Below are 18903 nucleotides of genomic sequence, written 5' to 3' on the forward strand. Positions count from 1 at the left end.
AAAGGCGGTGCTTTTACATGACTCGTGTAACAAGTGTACCAGGAGGTCTTTCTTTACAGTTTTTGAAACACACAGTTCTATATATTTTTTTCTTCAAATAGTAAAGCTCCTATTTTAAAACCACATAAATAGATGATCAGATAATAGATTCAAGTAGAAAACGAGGGTCTGCGCCCCCTCAAAGAGCCCATCATGAAGCTGACGGACAATGTGCTGCGGAGCTTCAGGGTTGCAAAGGTTTTCCGAGAAAATTCAGACAATCAACTGTTTTGATTTCAGCTCAAACGGCGAAACCATTATTTCTAGCAGCGACGATGACTCCCTGGTTTTATACGATTGCCAGGAGGGAAAGTAAGACATGCATTGAATTCATATTAATCGACAGTTTTTTTCCCCGAGCTGCCTGTAGGCCGACCCCTGTGCTGTAACTAAGATCTGCTCCGTTAGTACTAGTGAGGCCTACTGCGGTATGCAAATTCCTCGGGCTCGAGTTAAGACACGATCGAGAGTTTGAGCGGATGCAGGTCTGGGTTGTTAGCTTGGTAACCAAACTATCAATTGTATTTAATCTTATTTCCCACAAGCGTGTAGTTTGTACATTGTGGAGGTAGAATACATAACAATATTTAACAATTGTATGTGCTAGTCGAGGTTAGCACTATACGTTGCTGTTTTAACCGCCCGTATTATGATTGTTATTGGGATTTCAGAGGCAGTTGGCTTTGCTAGAAGTTTCTGTGCCAGCAATCTAACATGGTTCCTTAAATGTTTTTCCTCTCCATCCTGTGCTGGTCCAGACCCAAGCGGACCCTGTACAGTAAGAAGTATGGAGTGGATCTGATCAGGTACACACATGCAGCCAACACCGTGGTCTACAGCTTCAACAAAATTGATGGTATGTTAGTGAGGCGATTTGTGATCAGTTGGCCTATATCTGTCGATAAGCAGTTGTCCATGTAACTCTGGCCTGGCACATTTCAGGAGTGTAATATTGTATGTATATAGAAGATTGATCATGGGGATTTCCTGACAGGGCCTGACCTCGTTATTCTCAGCCTGGGGCGGCCATGCTCACCCTGGTCTGAGGTAGTTGTTTGTACAGTTTGAGGGTCCGTGATTCTGCCCGATAAAGGAGCTAACTGTACAAGCCACTGCCTTGCCTAGGGTGGTGTCTACTCATCCGACCTGCCCAGTGCCCATCGCCTCCAGGATCGGAAGCTCTACTTGCTCTCTAGTTGTCTATGGTGATGAAATGGAATGCTATGCTGTCTTCGGCCCATAACCCCATGCCTTTATGATAATTGCAGACACTATCCGGTACCTCTCCCTCCATGACAACAAGTACATTTGGTACTTCCCCGGACACAACAAAAGGTGAGGATTGAGACCGAGAAACCCAATTATCTGAGGGGTAGTTTAGGCTACATTACTGTACTATTACTTGAGTATTGTTTTTTTTAACAGAGTTTGGGTTTATTTTATTTTTACAGGGACAGTGTACATTAATCAACGTTTCAGTAAAAGTGCCAGTTTTAGCCAGCCGGCTAATTTTCAACCGCAGTCCCTGGGCAGGTTATTAAAAACAATTACAATATAGACAATCATTGAGCAGTGAGCACATGCAGAGCAACATAGGACAAGCAAGACGTAGCATACAGACAGAGCAACATAGAACAAAAAGCAGCAAGACAAAATTCATAAAAGCAACAGAGTGTTTCCACACCTCACAAGCTACAGACAACATGGAAATCGGCAATACACCACTAGGGATTATGATCACAAGACATCAGGTGTTTCTCTCAAGGTAAATGTTTCTGTACCTTTAACATGAATGTTTCAGAGTGACGGCTCTCTCCATGTCCCCTGTGGATGACACGTTTATCTCAGGATCTTTAGACAAGACTATGGGACCTGCGGTCTCTGCCAGGTGTGTTCCCTTACTCACTAGGTCTTAGAGGTTGACACAGCAAAATGACGTTGTCATGAAGCAGGACTGCAGATATTGCGATGGACGAGATGCACAACTTTGCTTTCACAGTCACACACCGTATCTGCACATGTGCATGAGTTCACTTCACACTTTTTACAATGTGGTAGCCACGGGACCAAAACAGCAGAGAAGTTGAGCCTTGCGCTTCAAAGCTGTTTGCTTTCTACGTCATATCGCAGAGTCTACCTTGACCACTCCTTGACATTGCAGATCAATTGACTCTAGATCAGGGATGTAAACTTGCCACTTTATGTGATAGTCACCTTTTTGATCTCAATAGGTCATCCATGGGAATATTGTAGATCCGTTAAAGAAAGTGCATATATCACCATTGAGCTATAAAGTGCATATATCACCATTGAGCTATAAAGTGCATATATCACCATTGAGCTATAAAGTGCATATATCTCCATTGAGCTATAAAGTGCATATATCACCATTGAGCTATAAAGTGCATATATCACCATTGAGCTATAAAGTGCATATATCTCCATTGAGCTATAAAGTGCATATATCACCATTGAGCTATAAAGTGCATATATCACCATTGAGCTATAAAGTGCATATATCACCATTGAGCTATAAAGTGCATATATCACCATTGAGCTATAAAGTGCATATATCTCCATTGAGCTATAAAGTGCATATATCACCATTGAGCTATAAAAGAGGCACAAACAAATCTTCTCCCTGGGAGAATCTCAATTGCATACTCCTTGCGTCCTCTCCTTGCCTCCTTCTCAAAACCATTGGAGAAGGTTAGAGGGGTGGGACCTCTGGATATCTCATCCAATGGACTTTGAGGAGAGAGAACGCACGGAGTATACAATTGAGATTCATTAACGTTACCTTCTCTGGCGGCTATGTCATCACGCACTCCACGCAACAAACTTTGTTCCCGGCTGGAAAATTTGGAATGCAACCTGTGTTCGAAATGATGCTGAGGTTATAGTTGATAAGAAGCAAATTATAGTTGCACGTATGTTTCAATAGCGCAAATTATTACACACACAGTTATTAACGTTAGCTAGATACGTTAGTATTTAAGCTGGCAACTGAACATTACCACCCGCCAATTTTAAAAATGTATTATTTCACCTTTATTTAACCAGGTAGGCCAGTTGAGAGTTACAATTGCGACAAGCTAGAGCAAAGCAGTGCAACACAAACGACAGAGTTACACATGGAATAAACAAACATACAGTCAATAACACAATATAAAAGTCTATATACACTGTGTGCAAATGTAGTAAGATTAGGGAGGTTAGGCAATAAATAACCCATAGTGGTGAAATAATTACAATTTAGCAATTAAACACTGGAGTGATAGATGTGCAGAAGACAAATGTGCAAGTAGAGATTTTGGGGTGCAAAGGAGCAAAACAATTATAATAACATGGGGATGAGGTAGTTGGGTGGGCTATTTACAGATAATAATGGGGTATGTTTCTCATATTGAAATGAATGCTGAAGACAGAATGAATCCTTACGCATCTTACAAATAGAATATCAGAGCGTGATGTCAGATATATATCAGAATGAGTGCTGCATCCAATAATATCACGTGTGACAGCGGTGAGCAGCCAGCTGCATCCCCCTAACCAGACATTAGTCTACTCAGCTGCTTCTCTCCAGCCCTGGTGGGAGGATATAGTGACAAAGGGGGCGGTTGAAATGAGTGAGAGGCACAATTTTTGGTGCTTCTTGCATTGGAAATGTATTGAATTCTGCTTATATCACGCTATACCACAATAAACACAGTTCAAATGACGAGACTCTGACCATTGAGTGCTTTTCAAGTGACAGGTCGGTGTGAAATCTGTAGTCCATCTATGTATCAGCACATCAGACGGCTTCCTACACACTAAAGCGAGGCCGTTTTGGTAATAATATAGGCTAATGGGGCGGCAGGTAGCCTAGTGGTTGGGCCAGTAACCGGAAGGTTTTAGGGTTGAATTCCTGAGCTGACAAGGTAAAAATCTGTTGTTCTGCCCCTGAACAAGGCAGTTAACCCACTGTTCCCCGGGCGCCCCCCCCGCACCTCTGATTCAGAGAGGTGAGAGGTTGGGTTAAATGCGGAAGACACACTTCAGTTGAATAAGTTCAGTTGGACAACTGACTAGGTACTAGAGGTCGATCGATTATGATTTTTGATTATATGCAACATACTAGTTAACCTAGTAATATCTTCAACCATGTGTAGTTAACTAGTGATTATGTTAAGATTGCTTGTTTTTTATTAGGTAAGTTTAATGTTAGCTAGCAACTTACCTTGGCTCCTTGCTGCACTCGTATAACAGGTGGTCAGCCTGCCACGCAGTTTCCTTGTGGAGTGCAATGTAATCGGCGTCCAAAAATGGCGACTACCGATTGTTATGAAAACTTGAAAATCGGAGAACCTCTACTAGATACCCCCCTCTCCTTACAAGATAGATGGGCTGTTTGTAATAGGTGAATTACCCTATATGAATACAGCCGTACACACCGCTGTCTTACCAAAATAATGCAAACTAAATGCTGAAAGTAGTAGCCTTGTTATTCATGCATACAAACAAATACTATATAGCAGTCGAATGCAAACAGAACAAAGCAGCGTTACCAAGTAGACCTAGTAAACAAAATATTTGATCGATAAAGGAATGACACAATCTATATTTAGGCTAGTTGCGTTACCGTTGGAGATCCAGATAACCAGAACGCAGTGAGCTGCAGCCATGCTCAAATAGGCCTAAAGGCCTTTGAAAATCATGCCGCTCATGAGTACAGCAACACGTTGTGATATGGCACAATACACTTCTGTGGATTACATTCGAACCCTGTAATCATTTAAGTAAAGCCAGCCCACCATAAACATGTTTCCAGAGTATTGAGATTGTTCAAATATGTACTTGTCATTCCCTGAAAATATTCAAATGATATGCACAAAATAAGTCATTTTTGGAGCCTTGCCAGTTTGCATCCCTGTTCTAGATGTAGTGTTGCGTTGGATGAAATGTATTTCCTGTGACTGTCTCTGTCACTACCAGGGCCTGATGCACCTCCAGGGGAAGCCAGTTTGCTCCTTTGACCCTGGGGGTCTGATTGTTGCTGCTGGTGTGAACTCTGAGATGGTCAAATTGTACGACCTGCGATCCTTTGACAAGGTAACAGTAGTTTTCAGGGCTTTCTGTTTTATAGTTGTATGTGTATTGAGAGCTGTGAATGCAGGTCAGTGGTAGATGGTTGTCTTCAGAGTAACTGTTCTTGTTGGCTTCTCTATAGGGTCCTTTTGCTACCTTCAAGCTACAGTACGACCGTACATGTGAGTGGACAGGACTCAAGTTCAGCAATGATGGGAAGCTCATCCTTGTCTCAACCAATGGGGGTGCTCTCCGCCTCCTCGATGCCTTCAAGGGCGCTGTGATGCATTCCTTTGGGGTGAGAGATAATACGCATTCATGCGGACACTTAAAACCTAGACGACGCTGTTAGATACTTAATGCAAAGACTCTTGAACTGACATACATTTCACAACAAGAGCAAGTTGCTCAAGAAGTAAATGATAGGCCTATACTTATAGACACTCCTCTATCCACGTCCATTAAACACATATCTCTGCAGTCTTTGTCAATAGTCTTCAGTCCTCCATTTACTTATCTCCACCACTGAACAGTGCACCAAATTACAATCAAATATTGTTGAAAACAGTTTAACAGAAATGTCACTTGGTCAGGGGCTCAGGTGAGTGTGGTTTTAAGGTTTTCCGGTCACTAGTTTGTCTCTGAAGCTGACCCTGGTGGGCTGGGGGTGGGGAGGAAGATGGACAGGCTGGACAGTCAGTATCAGCTACATTTGGGAGAGAGGGGATTAGGTTGCCTCTCTGAACACACATGATCCTGCTGTAGTTACGCTAGCTGTGTCCTAGTCATACTGTCACACTCACTCAGACCAGTGCTTAGTCATACCGGCTTTATCAGTGCAGTTATTGCTTTAGGTTACCCCATTGTGTGTCTTTTTTTGGCTGGGCTAAATCTCCATCATCTGCTCTGGTACTTGGCTTGGCTCTACCATCTCTGTCTCTCAACCCCCTTCCCCCCTACAGCACACGACGGGTGGGACATACTTTGTGCTGAACTGCCATGTTTCTGGTTCTCGTTGTGATGCCAGAACTAGGGGAGTCCTTGGCCAGGGCAAGGGGTGGAGCTATCCGCCTCATCCAGGACGGTGAGTGACCCAGGGGACAGCGGTGTAGTCAGGTTGCAGGGGCAGGAGGGATCTAGGACGGGAGGGTCTTGGTAAGGCAGCGCAACAACATTTAAATGAATTTGATGTCTTGAATGATTTATCCTGAATTGCCAGTGTTATGTGATTAAACTGATCTAACTGTGTGTTTTGTATGATGATGTGTGTATTTGTGAAAGTGTGTGTGAGTTATCCATGTTGTTCACTGTTCTGCTGTTCAGTCACTTGATTGTGTGTATGATGCTGGTGGAGATGTCATTGAGTTGAATAAAAACAAACATTTCACAATGTGTTTGGTCAGATGATGCATTCAGTCTGAAAGGGATTGCAAGAGAGACTGACTGCTTTCCTCAACTTTGTGATGGTGGGCAAGTTGTCAAGGTTTACAGTGCCTTGCAAAAGTATTCAGACATTTTATTGTGTTACAAAGTGGGATTAAAATGGATTGAATTGTCATTTTTTGTCAACAATCGACACACAATACTCTGTAATGTCAAAGTGGAAGAAAACTTGCAATATTTTTAAAAGATTAATTAAAATGTAATAACTAAAATATAGTCGTTGCTTAAGTATTCAGCTCCTTGAGTCAATACGTTAGAAACAAATCGAATCAAATTGTATTGGTCACATCTGCCAAATACAACATGTGTAGACATTACAGTGAAATGCTTACTTACTTACAAACACCTTTGGCATCGATTACAACTGTGAGTCTTCTTGGGCAAATCTCTAAGAGCTTTGCACACCTGGATTGTGGAATATTTGCCCATTATTCTTTTCAAAATTCTTCAAGCTCTGTCAAGATGTTGGGGATCATGGCTAGACAGCAATTTTCAAAACAAATATGTTGTTGTAATATTTGTATTCTGTATATTTGTATTCTTCTTTTCACTCTGTCATTTAAGTCATTATTGTGGAGTCACTACAATGTTGTTGATCCATCCTCAGTTTTCTACCATTACAGGCAATGAACTCTATAGCTGATTTAAAATCACTAATGGCCTCATGGTAACATCCCTGAGCAGTTTCATTCCTGTCCTGCAGCTCAGTTCAGAAGGACGACTGTATCTTTGATGTGTCTGGGTGGTTTAATACATAATCTACGGCAAGATTATTAATTTGACCATGCTTAAAGAGATATTCAATGTCTGATTTGTTATTGTTACCCATCTACCAATCACTGCCCTACTTTATGAGGCTTTCGAAAAGCTCCCTGGTCTTTGTAGTTGAATCTGTGCTTGAAATTCAATACTTGACTGGGGGAACTTACAGTTGTTGTATGTGTGTGGGACAGAGGAAGGGTTAGTCATTCAAAAATCACTCTTCACAAAGAGTAAGTCCATGTAAATTGTGTGATATTTTTTAAACTACATTTTACTCCTGATCTAATTTAGGCTTGCGTCAACAAAGGGTCTAAATACTTACGCAAATACTTTATTTTAGTTCAGAATAGTTTTTATCAAAAATACAACTTGGATTTATCTTTCACTTTGACATTACAGAGTATTTTGTGTAGATTGTTGACAAAAAAAGTAAATTCAATCCATTTTAATAACACTTTGTAACCCAATAATGTGAAGAAATCCAAGGGGTCTGAATACTTTTGCAAGGCCCTGTATATGATCCAGTTGAGATATCAAGTTACGTTAAATTCCCATTCAGAAGGGTTAGTGGAAAATATAATCTGAGCCCTCACTGGGCTCACTGTCTAATGATACTCATCATGACAAAACCTGACTGTTGATTGCACCTTATGAGTCGCTAACAGCACCTGTAGCAGAAACTCACTTTAGTCAGGTAACATAACATGATTAGGTGCAAGGGGGCTTCTTATTTTCTGATAATCTTTTCAGGGTAGCTTTTCAGTATAAAAAACACAACAATAAGCAGCCAGTTACATGCATGAAACCACTGTGGAGATGTTGATCCAGGTGTCAGGCATAACACTCAAATGGCCAGATCTCTCACACACTGAGATGTTCATAGGTCCATCCATGAGCTGTCACACAAAATAAGTCTAACATTCATTAGACATGAAGATTTATTTTCCTCTATGTGCCAGACTATGCATGTGTGAAACATACCACGAGACAACAGGTTGGCCTGTGAGGTTATACAGATATTTAATGAAGTACATCTGGGATGTTTACATATTTTTTAGGACATCTTGTGGGCCTACTGATGCACTGTCTGGTCCATCAGTCAAACTGTAGATATCTGAGACTGTGACTGACATGGGTGTGGAGTCGGGCTCTAGTTGGACTGTCTCTGGGTAGTTTACCGGGTTGTGTCTAGTCTGATGTCTGGGCCTATCTCCAGGTGGTGTATAGGCCAACAGTTGGGCAAGTATGCAGATGGGGTACAGTGGTACTGTCTAAAGTTTCTCTGGACTGTTTTTTAAAGTATGTTTGAGGTCTCCTGTCTGTCTCTTGCTTTTTGGGCCTGTCACTGCGCTATTGAGCTATTTGGAGCTGTCTCTGAGCTGTGTGTGTGGGCACTTGTCTTCATGTGTTGATCGTCTGTCTGTGATTGGACTTTATGTGTTGATCGTCTGTCTGTGATTGGACTTCATGTGTTGATCGTCTGTCTGTGATTGGACTTTATGTGTTGATCGTCTGTCTGTGATTGGACTTCATGTGTTGATCGTCTGTCTGTGATTGGACTTCATGTTGTTGATCGTCTCGTCTGTGATTGGACTTCATGTTGTTGATCGTCTGTCTGTGATTGGTCTTCATGTGTTGGTCGTCTGTCTGTGATTGGACTTCATGTTGTTGATCGTCTGTCTGTGATTGGACTTCATGTTGTTGATCGTCTGTCTGTGATTGGACTTCATGTTGTTGATCGTCTGTCTGTGATTGGACTTCATGTTGTTGATCGTCTGTCTGTGATTGGACTTTATGTTGTTGATCGTCTGTCTGTGATTGGACTTCATGTTGTTGATCGTCTGTCTGTGATTGGACTTCATGTTGTTGCGGAATTCTATGCGAGTGTGTGTGTGCATCTCATCTGTGACCTCATTTTATAGACCTGGTTAATTAGTGATCTATTTCTAGTAAATAACACCAATGTGTCATTTTAAACACAGCGTCTCCGCTGTCGTCATGCATGCCAAAGTTAGTGACCCTGGATAATTTGACAACGTTCTTTTCCGATCTTGTCAATATTATTGAGAGAGAATTAGCTGAGTGCACAATCGAGGACTGCCATGTAGGTTACTGTCAATCATTGACAGGCTCAACTCATTAAATGGTCCCTATACACCAGTGAGATGAATAGGTCCTGAGACTTGATGAATAGTTCATTGATGTGTTGAGACTCATTTAAGCCAAGCACAAGAGTAGGGGAAAGATAAGCCACAGAAGAGGCTTCAGTGCATGGAGTAAAAGTGATGAAAAATGATATCACTGCAAAAAGAAGAGCATTGGCTGGACTACAGTGGCTTCGGGGGACAGAGAAGGTGTTTTTGCGTGTGTGTAAAGGACGTCACGCTACTTGCTTAGCCAGTACCACTTCCTTCTGATTCGGCTCACACCAAGACTCTCTAGCACACATGACTGTCTTCCTTAAGCATCTCATCAGTCTGTGCCATATAAAAAGTTAGCTATTCAGTGGCGACCCTTCAGGCTGAGGAGTAAGTTTCACACATCACCATGTGCTACGTTTACCCCTCAAACTTACTCAACAACGACCTTAGTGCTACTGTAGATCTGAGACAATTGGCACCACTGTAAAGGATGTCACGCTGCTTGCTTAGCACAACTTCCTCCTGATTAGGCTCACACCGAGGCTCGAACCCAAAACCTCTGCTTTGCTAGTACATGTGACCACCCTCCCAAAGCATCTTTACCAGTCAGCGCCACAAGAAAAGCTAGCTATTCAGTGTCACAAGTGGGGACACTTCAGGCTAAGGAGTAAGTTTCACACATCCCCACCTGCGTGTATGTGTAGCTGAGTAATAATGTTTAAAGCATGGGTCAAGGTGTGTAAGGAGTTGTACTCTGTTTTTCAGAGTAGCTGTTGCTGGGGACATTCAGAGAGCAGGGACAGAGCTGAGACCATGACTATGACCACTTCCTACTTCCTCTGCTGGACGACAAGGAGCCCTGCTACATACTATACCGCCTCAACTCCCAGAACGCACAGGGATACGAATGGATATTCATCTCCTGGTCTCCTGACCAATCTCCAGTATGTGTAACTGTGCAACCAAGGTTATTATAGTACATGAAAACTGACACTAAAAAAGGTACAACAATTGAAAAACAATTTAGTAAACTGAAATAAAGAATTTAAACTAAAAACATAAAAAAAACGAAGACTATACTGAAACTATTATCTTTGAATGCAAAACTAAATTAAATAAAATAAAAACCATCATAAATTATGTTTAGTTTTAGTTTCTTCTAAACTTTGGTTAAAAATCGAATGGAGTTTTCGAGCTTCTGAATCTAGTGGGTAAATGTTGCCAGTGGATGTCGATGTTTCAAATGAGCCCTGCTTGTGCATCACTATCCCTAGCTATCACTAGCTAACAGGGAAGAAATCTTAGGTTGAGCACGAAGCATGACTGGGCCAAGATAGAACAGCTTCTGAAGTTGTTGGAGCCGTTCGTAATCCTCACCGACCAACTTCAATCTGACAGCCAGTCGCTGTCTGATGTGGTGCTGTGTCTTCCCAACCTTGAGGCACACTTGCATTCAACTTATGTTGCAAAACAGTTGGCACAGGTCCTCCTGAAGTCACTGCATGAGCACTTCGCATGTATACTGAATTCTCTGGCAGCCAACTTTTATCCAACCCCTGCATCAGCTTGCCTGATGGACCAAAGTGTGTCTCTGGCACTTCGCTCAACAGAGATGTAGCCACTGATGAGGGAAGCAGAGTCTTTTGTACATCAGCAAATCGGATAGTACAGCCGTGAAGCAGCAGGGTCCCAGGAAGATGCAAGCACGATGACTCGTGTAAGCATCTTGACCGCAGTGCTTCAGAACAATATCTTCCTCACATCAAAGATGGTGTCTGAGGTCACTGTCCGGGTAGCAACAGACTAGCACAGTATGAGTCATAATATCCATAAAACCTAGTGGTCAAACATGGAAATGGTTCCAACCATTTTTCCACAATTCATTTTTTCCATGTTTTGTGTAGATTTAGCCTGGCTTGACGTTATTATAATCATGTAAATCTCTCTAACACAAGGAGACTTTTATCAATATATTCACCTGTATTTACCCCCAAAAATGGAAATTCAACTTAGCTGCTAATGTGGCCCGTGTGAGCTGGGGAAATGCCTGGAAAAAGTAAAGGGTGACATGTTTACAGAGTCACCTCTCTAGTTCTGTCAGACAAGGATGGCTGTTTATCCAAAGCTGTGCCCTGTGGCACTGGATCTGGTTTACGCCCCTGCATCCAAAGCGTTCATAGAGACAATATTCTCTTTCCGTGGACAACTGGTTTCTCAGGATTGAGAAACCAAATGACCACCTCTCTGGAATGCAGAAGATAAACCAGAAAATCCTGTTTGGTTGAACGGAAACACACACACGCTGGCTAGCTGTGAACTGATAGATTTGTGAAGCAATGTTGTATTGCTTATGTTTTTGCTGCTGTTTTCATTAACCCTATTTGAAGGGGTTATTCAGTGACATATGTCAAAACAAATCACATTTTATTTGTCACATGCTTGTAAACAACAGGTGTAGACTAATAGTGAAATTAATACTTATGGGCCCTTCCCAACAATGCAGAGAGAAAAATAATAACACAAGGACTAAATACACATTGAGTAACGATAACTTGACTATATACACAGGGTACCAGTACAGAGTCGATGTGCAGGGGTACGAGTTAATTGAGGTAGATGTGTACATATAGGTAGGGATAAAGTGACTAGGCAGCAGGATAGATAATAAAAAGTAGCAGCAGGGTATGTGATGAGTCAAAAGAGTTAGTGCAAAAGGGGTCAATGCAGATAGTCCGGGTAGCAACAGACTAGCACAGTATGAGTCATAATACCCATAAAACCTAGCGGTCAAACATGGAAATGGTTCCAATCGTTTTTCCACCATTCATTTTTTCCATAGAAGATTTTAAAATGACTTAAAATAAGGTATGTGTTTTGTGTAGATTTAGCCTGGCTTGAAGTTATTATAACCATGTAAATCTCTCTAACACAAGGAGACTTTTATCAATATATTCACCTGTATTTACCCCCAAAAATGGAAATTCTACTTAGCTGCTAATGTGGCTATCCTAAAGAACTACAAATGTCATGATGATCTAGATGAGTCTGCCAAATCGAGGCAAAGGTAAGAACCTCTGGATTAACCATCTAATGTTCGCTAAATGTAGTAATAAATAAATTGACAAAATGTCTTTAAATGGACAATTCTGTGAACTGTCTTGTGCAAGTTTTACAAGGTTATCAGAACGTTACGCCAGGGTAAGTCTAAACAGCCCTTATTTTAAGTGTTCTAAAAAAATAAATGAAAATGAATGGTGGAAAAACGATTGGAACCATTTCCCTGTTTGACCGCTAGTTTTTATTGGTATTATGACACCTCCACTGTGGGGCTCTATTGGTTAACTATTTAGCAGTCTTATGGCTTGGGGGTAGAAGCTGTTCAGGGTCCTGTTGGTTCTAGACTTGGTGCATCGGTACCGCTTGCCATGCGGTGGCAGAGTGAACACTCTATGACTTAGGTGGCTGCAGTATTTGAAAAATGCTATACCGCCTGGTAGAGGTCCTAGATGGCAGGGAGCTCGGCCAAGGTGATGTCCTGTACGCACTACCCTCTGTAGTGCCTTGCGGTCGGATGCCAAGCAGTTGATACAGCCAGTCAAGATGCTCTCAATGGTGCAGCTTTTGAACTTTTTGAGGATCTGAGGGCCAAATCTTTTCAGCCTTCTGAGGGGAAAGAGGCGTTGCCGTGCCTTCTTCACTACTGTGTTGGTGTGTGTGGACCATGTTAATTCCTTAGTGATGTGGACAACGAGGAACTTGAAGCTCTCAACCCGCTCCACTACAACCCTGTCGATATGAATGGGGGCGTGCTCGGCCCTCCATTTCCTGTAGTCCCCAATCAGGTCCATTGTCTTACTGACGTTGAGGAAGAGGTTGTTATTCTGGCACCACACTACCAGCTCTCTGACCTCTTCCTCCCTATAGGCTGTCTCATTGTCGTCAGTGATCAGGTCTACTGTCGTGTCATCGGCAAACTTAATGATGGTGTTGGAGTCGTGCACAGCCCGACAGCATCGATGTGGATGGGGGCCTGCTGGATGGGGGCCTGCTGGATGGGGGCCTGCTACATAAACATAACATGTCAAATGTGCCATGACCTCATTTGTTGTTTTTTCCTCTCTCTTTCTGTCAGATAAAGGTACTTTCACTAAAGGTAAAAAAGCATTTGATTGGTGTAAACATGGGCAAGAGAGTTTCCTTCCACCATATTTCTTGCACCAGTCTTGGCGCTTATCCTTTAAATCCAAGTCAAATTAGGATTTATTTATAATTTAAACCTAACCAAACCTATGTAATGGCCATGGAGTTGATTGACTTCCTCTAGTTGCCAAAAGCCTGTGTTAGCATGGGCAGCTCCATTGAGGATTCACCATTTTGATTTAGTCGACTTCCACCTTCATTGGCTGATCCCTCCTGATAATCCAGTTGGCATGACCTGATGACCCGGTTGGAGTCATGATAGTGTAGCTGGGTCAGCAGGAGGGATCAAACAATGTATTTTACTCGTGAAGAAGAAAATTGACCATTTCAAGATAGAGATGGCCTCAATGGAGCTGCCCATGCTTTCAAAGACGCCATCATGACACAGATAGAGATGTGTTATTTATTTTCAAGTCTCTGGTCCTGGCCGATTGTATTACTACTCTCAAGTAGCAAGAAGGGACAGCCCCCCCAAAATAACTATATAGGCCTACAATGCATAATAGGCTACTTCCTGTCCCTAACACTAACACTAAAACTAAATAATACAAAAACAAAATAGAAATGTTTTTATCAAACTGAAATGAAATGAAAACTAGCAAATCAAGTCTGAAAACGAACTGAAACTAAACAGAATATCAAGTTAAATCTCAAATGAATAGAAATAAAAAATTAATATTAAATCACAAAACTATAATAACCTTGTGTGCAACACACACATACTCTCATGTTCACAATGAAGTCCTTTATCTACTTCCCCAGAGTCAGATGAACTCGTGGAAACCATTTTTATGTCTCTGAGTACAGTTTGAAGGAAGTTGCTAACTAGAGCTAGCACAATTGCTAGTTAGCATTGGCTAATGAAACTACCTCTAACATCCTTCATACTGGACACAGAGGCATTAAAATGGTATCCACGAGTTCATCTGACTCTGGGGAAGTAGATTCATTTCCAAAAACCTGTAGTATCACGTTAAGTAATAATGTATTGTGTCTGTGTATATGCTGCCCCCATCAGGTGAAAACAAAGACCAGTGTAGAGAGTAAGAGCCAAACACTGCAGGGCCTTGCTTACCCACTGCAGGAGGATGCCAAACGGGTTCTACAACAACTTGCACAGAAACACCTCAACTACATTCAGCTGGTGAGCCATATAGAAATGCCATTAGCCAACCAAATACAAACGATTGATATCTCTGGCGGCCACAATCTCAGCGATAATAGCCATGTATTCTGACCCAAGGCACACTGCCTGAGCCATACACAGTCATCTCAGTGGTAGCTGTGTAATATGTGTGTGTTGCAGAAGTTGGACACAGAGAAAGAAATTATAGAGCTGGTTAATTTCGACCCGACAGAGGCCCATGAGCTGCCTTGTAGGGTTCCACGGATACGCCCTGACACCTCTTCTACCCTCTATAAACACTCCCATGAAGGGGATTACTTGGAATCTGTGGGTCAGTCTCAGTCATTGATTTTCTGCCCTGATCGTTCTACTCTCTCTCTCTCCCTTCATTCAATGAAATAAAAATACAATGGTGCACTATTATAATATCATAAATACTGAACAAAGATTAGCAGGTCCAACCAACCTCTTTCACTTCCTCTCAGTGTTCATCTACTCCATGCCAGGTTACAGCTGTAGCATTAAAGAGCGGATGCTGTACTCCAGTTGTAAGGGTCGACTGCTGGATGAGGTGGAGAAAGATTACCATTTGGAGGTTGCCAAGAAGGTAATCAGCCGAAATTCAGATATCGCATACACAATGTGGTCTTTGTGTTTTTACAATATTGCTCTGTGCCTGAGTAGAAGTGCACATTTACTCCGTGGTATTATATTTACTCTGTGTTATTACTTTGTTGTTGTAGTTACTTTGTGTTATTGTATTTACTCTTTAATTGTATTCACACTGTGTTATTGTATTTACTCTGTTGCTACTCTGTGCTATTGTGTTTACTATGTGTTATTGTATTTACTCAGTGTTATTGTATTTACTCAATGTTATTGTATTTACTCCGTTATAATATTTACTATGTGTTATTACTGGGAATTATTGTATTTACTATGTTGTTACCATGTTTACTGTGTTATATTTATTCTGTCTATTGTATTTACTGCATGTTATTGTATTTACTATGTTATTGTATTTACTCTGTATTATTACGGTTTTACTGTATGTTAATACTCTGCGTATTGTATTTACTCTGTATTATTAATCTGTGTTATTGTATTTACTGTGTATTATTACTCTGTTGCTACTCTGTGCTATTGTGTTTACTATGTGTTATTGTATTTACTCAGTGTTATTGTATTTACTCAATGTTATTGTATTTACTCCGTTATAATATTTACTATGTGTTATTACTGGGAATTATTGTATTTACTCTGTTGTTACCATGTTTACTGTGTTATATTTATTCTGTCTATTGTATTTACTGCATTTTATTGTATTTACTATGTTATTGTATTTACTCTGTATTATTACGGTTTTACTGTATGTTAATACTCTGCGTATTGTATTTACTCTGTATTATTAATCTGTGTTATTGTATTTACTGTGTATTATTACTCTGTGTTACTGTGTTTACTCTGTGTATTGTATTTACTGTGTGTTATTAATCTGCATATTGTATTTACTCTGTGTTATTGTATCAACTCTGTGTATTTACTCTGTGTTATTGTGTCTGTGTGCAGATGGAAATTGACAATGGGGATGAGTTGACAGAGGAGTTCCTGTATGATGAGGTTAATCCTAAGCAGCATGCCTTCCAGCAGGCCTTCGCCAAACCTTGTGGCCCAGCAGGGAAGAAAGGCAGTAAGCGCCTCATCAAGCGTCCAGCGGATGGGGAGGGCAGGCTGGAGAGTTAGAGAGAGGGAAAGAGCTTTGTCATCACCCCAGCCCAAGCCATCCCCAGCCCTGCCCTCAATCCTCATCCTCCTGTTGCCACGCCATCTGGCAGCTTGTTTGGCCACGAGGAAAGAAAAGGAGAAGAACATGGACAGATTTCTCCTGTCATTTTTATTTTTACCTCCCTTTGCTTGTCATTACTGTACATGCTATTCATGAACATCAACAATAGGATAAAACTAAGGAAATCAATTTTTTTCTCATTCTCTCTCTGTGTCACTCTTAAAAACCTTACACATACTGTTACGTTCCCCAGTTTCTGTGTTGTTGTGGGTTTGTATGTGTATGTGTGTATTTCAGGAAATAGAATCCTGGATTCCTCAAGCAGCTGATTGGTCGGCCCCATCTCTGATTGGAGCTCTGACCCCTCCCTCTAATCAGGGGAAACAGCTGGCTCTTCAATTACCAACTCCTTCTCCAGCTTGATAAAAGTCAGTGTTCTTTTGTCAGAAAAATAGCTTATTTTTATGTCCTGTGTTGATTTGTTGTGGCAGTCTGTAAAAGTTTTGTGGATATTATTTTGTAGGCGCTCCTTCCGAGGTATGTGTATGCCAATAGGACTTAGTGTTTTTGGTTATTGAAATTGTTCACTAAGTAGTAGTAACTGTTCTGTTTCATTTGTTCCGGGGCAGAAGGGGAACGCACCTTGGGAGTGTTTAGGCAAGAGGCCTGCGGGCACACATAACCCGTAGTATTTAATCTGTCTATGCACACTAGGTAATACCCCTGGTATTTCGGTTAGCGAGCCAGTGGGAAGGTAGGAGAGGGGACTCTTTAACTTAATTTCTTTGGTTCCGTCCAGCCCCTTTTCCCCCACCTTCCCGTGTTTTAAGGAATAATCAATTCCCTGTAACGGTATTTTTCTCTGCCTCTGTCTTTCCCCGCACCTACTATCGCACTTCTTTTTTTTCACTCCACGGGGAGTTGAGATGTAGCAGCGTGTTGTGTTCCCTCCAAGGGGCATACGACACACACACACACACACACAGACGGACAGACAGACGGACTGACTGACAAACATGAAAGACCAATGGATGGTCTTGGCCTCAGCCAAATTTCTCTATTGCAAATGTCACATAGATCTACAGAAGAAGCCTGTCCATCTGATGTGTTGTCCATAGGTTTAAACAATTCAGGTAACTTTACCCAAATTCCCTGTTTTTTTCCCCTGGAAATCCTGGTTAAAGGTTTCCTGGATTTCCTGCTTATTCCCTCGTGACTCCAGGAATCTTCCAACCAGTTTTTCTGGAAAACCAGGGCAATTGTGGAATATTACTGGACTTTTGCAACCCTAGTTATTACCTTGCGTGTTGTCACTAAATGTTTTGCATCAAACATGTTTGTAAAAACAGATGATAATGAGAGGAATTCTAAATAAAATGTAGATGTTTTTCAGTATGTTTTGTCTTTTTCTTATCACTGAAATGATAAGTAAAAAAAAACAACTGCATGGGACCGATGATGCATCATTACAAGAGAGCCTCTTGTGGCAGCTATTAAAGGACACGCAGAGGGGACAGGGAGGGCACTTCTGACTAGACTACTATAGGCTGCACCCCTGACTGGCCTGTTGAGGAAGCAAATGACCATGTTTTAACATAAGCACAGATTGTCAATATGCGCTGGCAGCCATGCATAAATACCACAGAGCTTAGAGCCTGTTAATTAAGATCTGCAAGGAATTCCTTAATTTAAATAGTGAGTAGCCTAATAGCCCACATGCCTTTGAGAGCAGGTTAATTAAAACATCTGACACTTTTTACACGTGTAGACTAACATAAGGTAAAGGCACCCCAAAAATCCATAACTATTGACATATTACACATTTCTTCAACAGTGTACTGTCATTTAATACTGGTCCCACACATAGTTCCAGTTTCGTACTGCTACGGGCCTGATTCAATCATCAAGCCCTTGATTAATTGAAACAGGTTTATTACTGCTGGTCAGAGACAAAAGCCTGTACGTGTGTTTCCAGCCAGGTCAGCCCAGCTGGAAGACGAATTCAATAACCTTTTTGTTTCAAAGCTTGCCTTACTCTACTGAACAAGTCTGTCACAAACAACGAGCCATTTGAGTGGCAAATTAATGTTAGGCCACCACACCAGACCTAACATCACATTTTGTGCATCAAAGCGGGGACCGAGAGGCTGAAAAACAGCTTCTATCTCAAGGCCATCAGACTGTTAAACAGCCATCACCAGCATTGAGTGGCTGCTGCCAACATACTGACTCAACTCCAGCCACTTTAATAATGGAAACATTTATTACATCAATTTATCACTAGCCACTTTAAACAATGCCACTTTATATGTTTACATACCCTACATTACTCATCT

General features: G+C 41.4%; 1 pseudogene across 1 annotated transcript; it reads left to right on the plus strand.

Moving 5' to 3' along the window:
• The first annotated feature begins 53 nt into the window (after positions 1-53).
• On the plus strand, positions 54-17960 carry LOC118936427 (uncharacterized; annotated as a pseudogene). Its single transcript, XR_016487634.1, has 13 exons — positions 54-351; positions 798-895; positions 1308-1374; positions 1841-1922; positions 5017-5133; positions 5252-5407; positions 5744-5804; positions 6137-6193; positions 10266-10399; positions 14674-14799; positions 14962-15112; positions 15267-15388; positions 16351-17960. The product of XR_016487634.1 is annotated as an uncharacterized LOC118936427 (transcript).
• Positions 17961-18903: the final 943 nt, after the last annotated feature.

The sequence above is a fragment of the Oncorhynchus mykiss genome, chromosome 17 (assembly GCF_057628025.1).
Source record: "Oncorhynchus mykiss isolate SJ-2025 chromosome 17, ASM5762802v1, whole genome shotgun sequence".
Classification (NCBI taxonomy): Eukaryota; Metazoa; Chordata; class Actinopteri; order Salmoniformes; family Salmonidae; genus Oncorhynchus; species Oncorhynchus mykiss.